The 7,343-nt window shown below is 38.1% G+C and overlaps 1 long non-coding RNA gene across 1 annotated transcript in view; it reads left to right on the forward strand.

Annotated features, from left to right (window-relative positions):
- The first annotated feature begins 3,284 nt into the window (after positions 1–3,284).
- Positions 3,285–7,343, forward strand: part of LOC119088155 — a 5,317-nt gene continuing 1,258 nt past the window's right edge. The window contains exons 1-2 of the long non-coding RNA XR_005091746.1: positions 3,285–3,382; positions 5,960–6,145. This is a non-coding gene — a long non-coding RNA (uncharacterized LOC119088155). The remainder of the gene's footprint in view (positions 3,383–5,959; positions 6,146–7,343) is intronic.

The raw sequence follows: 7,343 nt of genomic DNA on the forward strand, positions 1-7,343 counted from the left end.
TCTATCAAGATATCACTTTCATTGCTCTCCCACTCCATCCTTTTCCAGCTCAACTATCCTGTTCCCTCATGCACTCATCCCCCATTCCCTCCCCTCTATTGCCCCCCTTGCTCCCAGTTTACTCATGGAGAGCTCATCTATTTCTTCTTCCCAAGGCAATCCATGAGTCCCTCTATGATCCTCCTTGTTACCTAGCTTCTCTGGAGCTGTGGGTTGTAGCCTGGTTACTCTTTGCTTTACATCTAGAATCCACATATGAGTGAGTACATACCATATTTGTCATTCTGAGTGGATTACCTCACTCAGGATAATATTTTCTAGTTCCATCCAGTTGTCTGCCAATTTCATGATGTCATTGTTTTTTACAGCTGAGTAGTACTCCATTGTGTATATGTACCACAATGTTCTTTATCCATTCTTCAGTTGAGGGCATCTAGAGTTGTTTCCAGGTTCTGGCTATTATGAATAATGCCGCTATGAACATAGTTGAGCATGTGTCCTTGTGGTATGGTTGAGCTTGCCTTGGGTATATGCTCAAGAGTTGTATCATTGGGTCTTCAATACTGATTTCCAAAAGGCTGTACAAGTTTGCACTCCCAGCAACAGTGAAGGAGTGTTCCTCTTGCTCCACATCTTCTCCAACTTAAGCTGTCATCAGTGTTTTTTGATCTTAGTCATTCTGACAGGTGTAAGATGGTATCTCAGAGTTGTTTTGATTTGCATTTCCCTGATGACTAAGGATGTTGAGCAATTCCTTAAATGTCTTTCAGCCATTTGAGAGTCTTCTGTTGAGAATTCTCTGTTTAGATCTGTAGCTCATTTTTTTTTTTTTAAATTCGATTGTTTGGTATTTTGATGTCTAGTTTCTTGAGTTCTTTTTATATTTTGGAGATCAGCCCTCTATCATATGTGGGTTGGTGAAGATCTTTTTCCATTCTGTAGGCTGTTGTTTTGTCTTATTTATCATATCCTTTGCTTTACAGAAGCTTTTAAGTTTCAGGATGTCCCATTTATTAATTGTTGCTCTCAGTGTCTGTGCTACTGGTGTTCTATTTAGTAAGTGGTCTCCTGTGCCAATGCTTTCAAGGCTACTTCCTACTTTCTCTTCTATCAGGTTCGGTGTCTCTGAATTTATGACCTCAACAGATTTCTACACTGAATATCATCTATTTGCAAAGCCTGATATGGAGAAAGTGCTCATCCATATTGGTATTTTGAAGAGAAAGAAAAGATGCAGCCAGTTCTTATCCTGACTTTCCTAGACCTGCACACATGCTGTGCATGAAAATAAAGATGTAACATGATGGAGGCAGAGCTGGAATGGAAGGAAAAGCATCAACCCTCTTTTTAACCCCCAGCCCCAATAAGGAAAGAAAATTCAGAATGCTGAGTTCCAGCACCAATGGCTCCACAGTCTCCCTTTATAATAAAAACCAGTCACCTGCTATGTTTGAATACTCAGTACCCAAGTACTTAAATTGAAGTAAATATGTTAGACTTATAGTCTTCCAGCATTATGGTATATAAAGGGAAGAAAACAAGATATTTATTCTACATTAGAGTTGTCATTATAGCCCATAGATTATAAGTGATGATTAGACAATAACTAATCATGTGCTTTAAGTTATTTTATAGCATTTTCTCTGCACTTTTTATAGCCTTTATATGTAGCAATAACAGACTTGGAAACTGTGAATGATGTTATGAAGAAGTTACTACCTATGATAGGAATGCCTGTAAGTTACTTTCAAGCTACTTTGACTTTAATTTGAGCCTTTTTTGGAGATCCACATATGTACAAATGTGCATATGAAGATATACAGAAGACACTTGTCATGATTTAGAACTGAAGCATCTAAGATATAATGATAGATTTTAGAGGAACATTTTCTTGAATATTTGTCTAAGGTTCATGTGAAATGAAATTCATAGCTCAATGGTTTTGAGCTATACTTTTAGTCTCCCTGGACAATTTACATTTTCTATTGTAAAAAATAATTGAGATTATTTGGTCATGTGCACACATCAAATTTAAAGACTGCCAATTGTGGAGGTAATGATGTTCTTTTCTTATTTCTTGATTATATTGTACTTCATATTTGGTATATAATTTGTCCTCCTCTCCCATTCTTTCTTCTTTAACTTCTGTGTGTGTGGAGGTGTAGATGGATGTGTTTGGGTATGTTCTTTTTTCTCTCTCTCTTAATATTTATGTGTATGTGTCTTTTTCTATCTCTGTTCTTCTTTCTCTCTGCATACATATCTGTGTTTAACTTTGTCTTTTTGTGTAAATATACGTGTCTCTGTGTATTTATGTCTCTCTTTGTGTATATGTTTCTCTGTATGTATAGATGACCCTCTCTATCACCATCTGTGAATTTATATGATTTCTCTGTGTTGTTCTCTCTGTCTCTGTCTTTCCATGTCTATGTCTGTCTCTCCCTGGGTCTGTCTCTCTCTCTCTCTTTCTCTCACTTCCATGGTGTGTTGGGGATGGTATGGTGTTTATCTGCTTGAGTGTGTAGTCTGTCATTTTAATAATTTAAGACTTCTACAGGGCAGTGCAATTGTTTTTAATCTGGAATCAACAACAAAGTCCAATTAAGATAACTCCAGTTAAGCTATGTTTTACTTACCCACTATAGTGGGTGCTAAATATTTCAACAGAATACTCTATTTAGATGGTTGTTCCAAATGGATCCATAGCACTGGTGTACAGTATTGTGTGTGGAGCTGTTTTCAGCATCTGGCCTATTTTCTAGGTTAGACACACGTCCTTCCTCTCCACAGATTGGACATTTCTAAATGAAAGCCAAAAGTTGTTTTTACTCCTAGGCATCCTCAAAGCCTCTCTGTTTTTTTTTTTTTTCTATTTTGCCCAGTCTTGCTGGCCCACATCTTTTAAGGATACTTTTGCTCAAGAAATCATAGGCATGAGGTTGTATGGCTCTCTGAGTACTAAGGTTGTCATTCATGTCAAGTCAATATTCCACATACATGTGGACAAACAGATGTAACAGATCTTGGAATAACATTTTTGTTGGTAAGTGTTGATGGGTAAATGTAATTTTTTTATCCAGGGTCATTCAGAGTCTATTTGGATCAATAGATCTAGCTCCATCAGAAAGGCAAGGCAAGTACCCAAGGGGTTTTCTCCTGAAATCATGCAGATGACTCAAACCTGTAGTCAAAAGACACATCATTAATACTGATCCTAATAACTTTCCTGCTGGAGAGCTGGGAATGGTGAGGAAAGGTATTCTTAAAGAATCCACTGTGAAAGATTATCTCTGATGGTTGGTTCTTTTTGCCCCCCAGAGTGCTCAAGATTACCAACTGTGGTTCTGTCGTGGCCTCCAAGAAGCCCCAAGCCTACTCCAAGGTAAGTAACAGGGAAAACTAAAGAGGGCTGACCAAGGCAATGTTTTCACCCTGAATTCTCAACGTTTTCATCATTCAGTCTTAAATTTAAATCAACATTAAAAGAAAATAACTTAAACATTATTTAATTCATTTAATTCACAATTACCAACTATTTAATAGAACCCAGTCACATGATACTGTATCTTTATGCAACAGTCTATGGTCTGGTGGAAAAAAAACCTGGAATTTTCCTGTGCATTTCCACCTGAGAAATATAATTTTCCTAAAAAGTCAAATAAAACAAGATTTTGGATTTCTTGATTCTAAATAAAAAAATTTAATTTTCATTCGTTGAAGATTAAAGACAATGCTAGGGGCTAGAGAGATGTCTCGGTGATTAAGAGCACTTACTAACTTGTTGTTCTTGCAAAAGGACTTGTTTTGATCCACAACACCCACAACCATCAAAACTCGAGTTTCAGGGGATGTGATTCCCTCTTCTGACCTGCTCAGGCAGCAGGTACAGCATGATGCACAGATATACATGTGAGAAAAAAACACACATTCATAAATAAGTCTAAAATTTAAAAACTGAAATTTAAAAACTTTAAAGAATATTCCATTTATTCCAAACTATGTAGCTTCTGTTTTGGCATGAACATGTGAAATCTAGCCATTTCTCTGAATCCATGTAAATATAGTCAGTTACATCTCTCTATGACCTCATTGAATGAGAAATATTCTGTTCAGACTTTGGAAGCCTTCCTGACTGAATCATCTGCTATTCCTTATGTTGCATTTTTCTGGAATTTTTCACAAGATTATTGACATATAGGTAATAGTAATAGATCGATTTATCTGAAGCATTTGGATAAGAATTAAAAATCTGAGATTACCAAATCTGCTTCTGAGGCTGACCTTCAAAAGATACTGAAAAGGTGATGTTCTAAGACATGTAGTGTTCCTCAGACAAGTAACAGTGAGGATGTCTGTTGGAGGTGAGAGAACATTACCTTATTCAAACCTTTCTCATGTATCCTAAGAACAATCTGTGGGGACATTCTTGGTTATTCAACATACAGAAATCAGACTAATTTTTAAAAATATTTATTTTCTGGGTTTTAGAACATTGGGCAATATCAGGGGAATAACCCACCTACATATTTGATTTTTTTTTTTATGGCACAGGGTATTGATATGGAGCCCAGGCAGGTAAGGGACTCCTGACCCTCACTGTCATAAGCAAATGAGTGCTGGGAATACAGACATATGCCAAAAATGTCTGGTCCTTTCGCTTTTTATAAGGTGGATACAATTACAGTTCTCAGTCAATAATAAAACAAATGGGGGGGCTTATTACAAAATAAATTTAATTACTGTAAGGTGTCAACTTGGTAATATTTTAATTCTAAGGATTTGGAAGAGCTTTGCACATCATGGATGCTTCAGAAATCCCAAGAACTGAACAGTCTTGTTGATTTCTCAGCATTCATTTTGAATGTGTATTTCAACCCACAGGCCATACTCAAGTAAGTATACTCATACTAGATTGTTCCATATTGATCCCTTGGAAGCTTCTAGAGTCTACTAATTTAAATGTTACTGTAACTCTTGATCTGATTGTAGCACTGGCATTGTATCTGTGTCAGAAGGAAAGGCAAAGCAAGAGCTTAATTATACTGGTGATTAATCAGAAATGGACAGGGGCAAGATTCCATCCTTCTCAGAAAATCATATCCACACCACAGCACAGACTCTTTAAGGTTCCTTTAGAGAAGAAAAATGTAAAACGTGGGAGAGCAAAGAAAACATCTCTACATTAATTCCAATTTTGTGCATGTAGTTCTAGCCCACAGTCGCTGTCAGAACAAAGTCCAAGAATGGAGTCTTGAGAGGGAAATTCTGAGTGCTTGTGAGAAAACTCCACAAGACCAAGACAATGGTCTTGTGACTTCTGTTTCATCAAAAACATGGAAATGTTTTGGCATGTGATTTTGTGCTCTTCCCAGGTGTAGCAGATAGGAGTGAGTTCACTTTCACGTCAGCTGCTGTTACTCAGCAGCCTCTATGGAAAGTATTTTTGCCACGGGCAGCTTGTCCTTGTGATTGTGCACTTTGCTCAGGAGATTTTTCTTCACCCTCAGAGTACCAATTGTCTAATGCTCTCAATAAAGTTGGCTGCTTCATGAGACTTTAATCCACCTCATGTTAAGGCCCCGTATCCCAGGTTCGTGCCCCCTCGAGTGGTAAACAACTGCTGTGTGCAGGAGGCTTCTGTGTTTTCAAGGCAGAAACCAGCAGGCCTTAAAACTGTCACAGGGAGCACAGCAAAATCCCCCACACAGTGTGCTGATGGCCTATGTTCTTCAAACAAAGTGACAAGTTGAAAGTTTTCTGTTTTTAGAGTTCTCAACTTACACATCCTTACCTCATCAGAGCATCCCAGGGAGGCTCCTGATGCTCAGCGTGTACAGTCTGCTTGGTCGAGAAGCACAAGGAGAAATCCAATATAACAGTGCATGCTAAAGCACATTGGCAGGTTTGCTCACATTCATGACCCTCAGTTTCAACTCACATTCCTATTTTCTTCTCATAGAGCATGAGCATCCCTATGACATCATCATGAGAAACATTCAAAGTAACGTCAGTCAACGACGACGACGGAAATCAAGGAAGTGCACAGCTTTTCCTGCCCTGCCTGGGCTGTATGTGGAACAACCAGATCTACAGGGGCGATTCATCCTAAAGCCCAGAGACCCAGCAGGAAGCCAGAAGCAGAGCAGTGAGTCCATGACCTTCCTTCAAGTGGCCTTTCTCAATTCCAGTTTCTGTTCTGCATACAATATCAATGCATAGTGTCATTTCTTGTTTGGAAAGGGGCACAATAAGGAACAAAATCAAAAACCAAACAACATGCCCCAGGCCAGACTTGAGAGAATTCTAAGTGCTGCAAGACTCGCTGTCCATAAGAGAACATTTTATTCTTCCAGACAGATTGTCACCATAAGTATGCCAAGATACTGCCACAATAACCATGTGTGCAGACAATTTTGGTCCCATTAGAATATGATTTCTAAGACCTGGGTCCCCATATGTTCCCCATCAAGTTTCATGATCAGAGCAAAAGATGTCCTAATCACTACACTTAGACAAACCTGTAATGAAAGTTATACAGAAAAGTTACTGTACAGAAGGGAGATCATCTTTCTGGACTTGGGTAGAAATGGCCTTAGGATTGGAGCCCAGTCTCTAATCTCATTTCAGTTCACAAAACAACTGTGTTTTATGTGTGTCTTTAGATCTGAGTCTGAACTGGAAATGGACCCAATATTTATATATTGGGGCCTTTGAATTTATTTAAATATTTTTCCAAATTATACTATACTTTCATTATTTTCCCTTTCCTTTCTCCAAAACCTTCCCATGAACACTGAGATTGCTTTCAAATTTTTTGTCTTTTAAAAAATTATTACATATATACATGTATAAGCACATGTGCACACGAACATACACACACACATATGCTCACTCACTCACTCACTCATTCACACATCTTACTCAAATCTCATGATATTTTACTTGTGTTTTAAGGCCTGACTATTTGGTATTGGGAAGCCAACCAGTATATAGTATGTGAGAAAGACTGTATATTTTGTTTTGTTCTGAGAACTCCCCCCTTGTTTTACTGTTCATGCATTTGTAGTAACTTTTTAAGATTTCACTATGGTCCAGTATTTTAAAAGCAATCTTAGAAGCGAAAAAGAGACTTTGATCTCACTTTTGAACCTAACACATGGGGCATGGGCCCAGAGTTACCTGAAACCATAGTCATGGCACACTTGCCTCATGAGAGCATTGTGCTGACGGAAAAGAATCTTACCGTTGATTCTTCAAAAAGCTCAGCAGAAAGCTAAGAATGAACAACTTATGACACTGGAGGACAAGAACACAACTTGATCTGAACACCAGTGGGAGGCTTG

This window comes from Peromyscus leucopus, chromosome 6 (genome assembly GCF_004664715.2).
Source record: "Peromyscus leucopus breed LL Stock chromosome 6, UCI_PerLeu_2.1, whole genome shotgun sequence".
NCBI lineage: Eukaryota > Metazoa > Chordata > Mammalia > Rodentia > Cricetidae > Peromyscus > Peromyscus leucopus.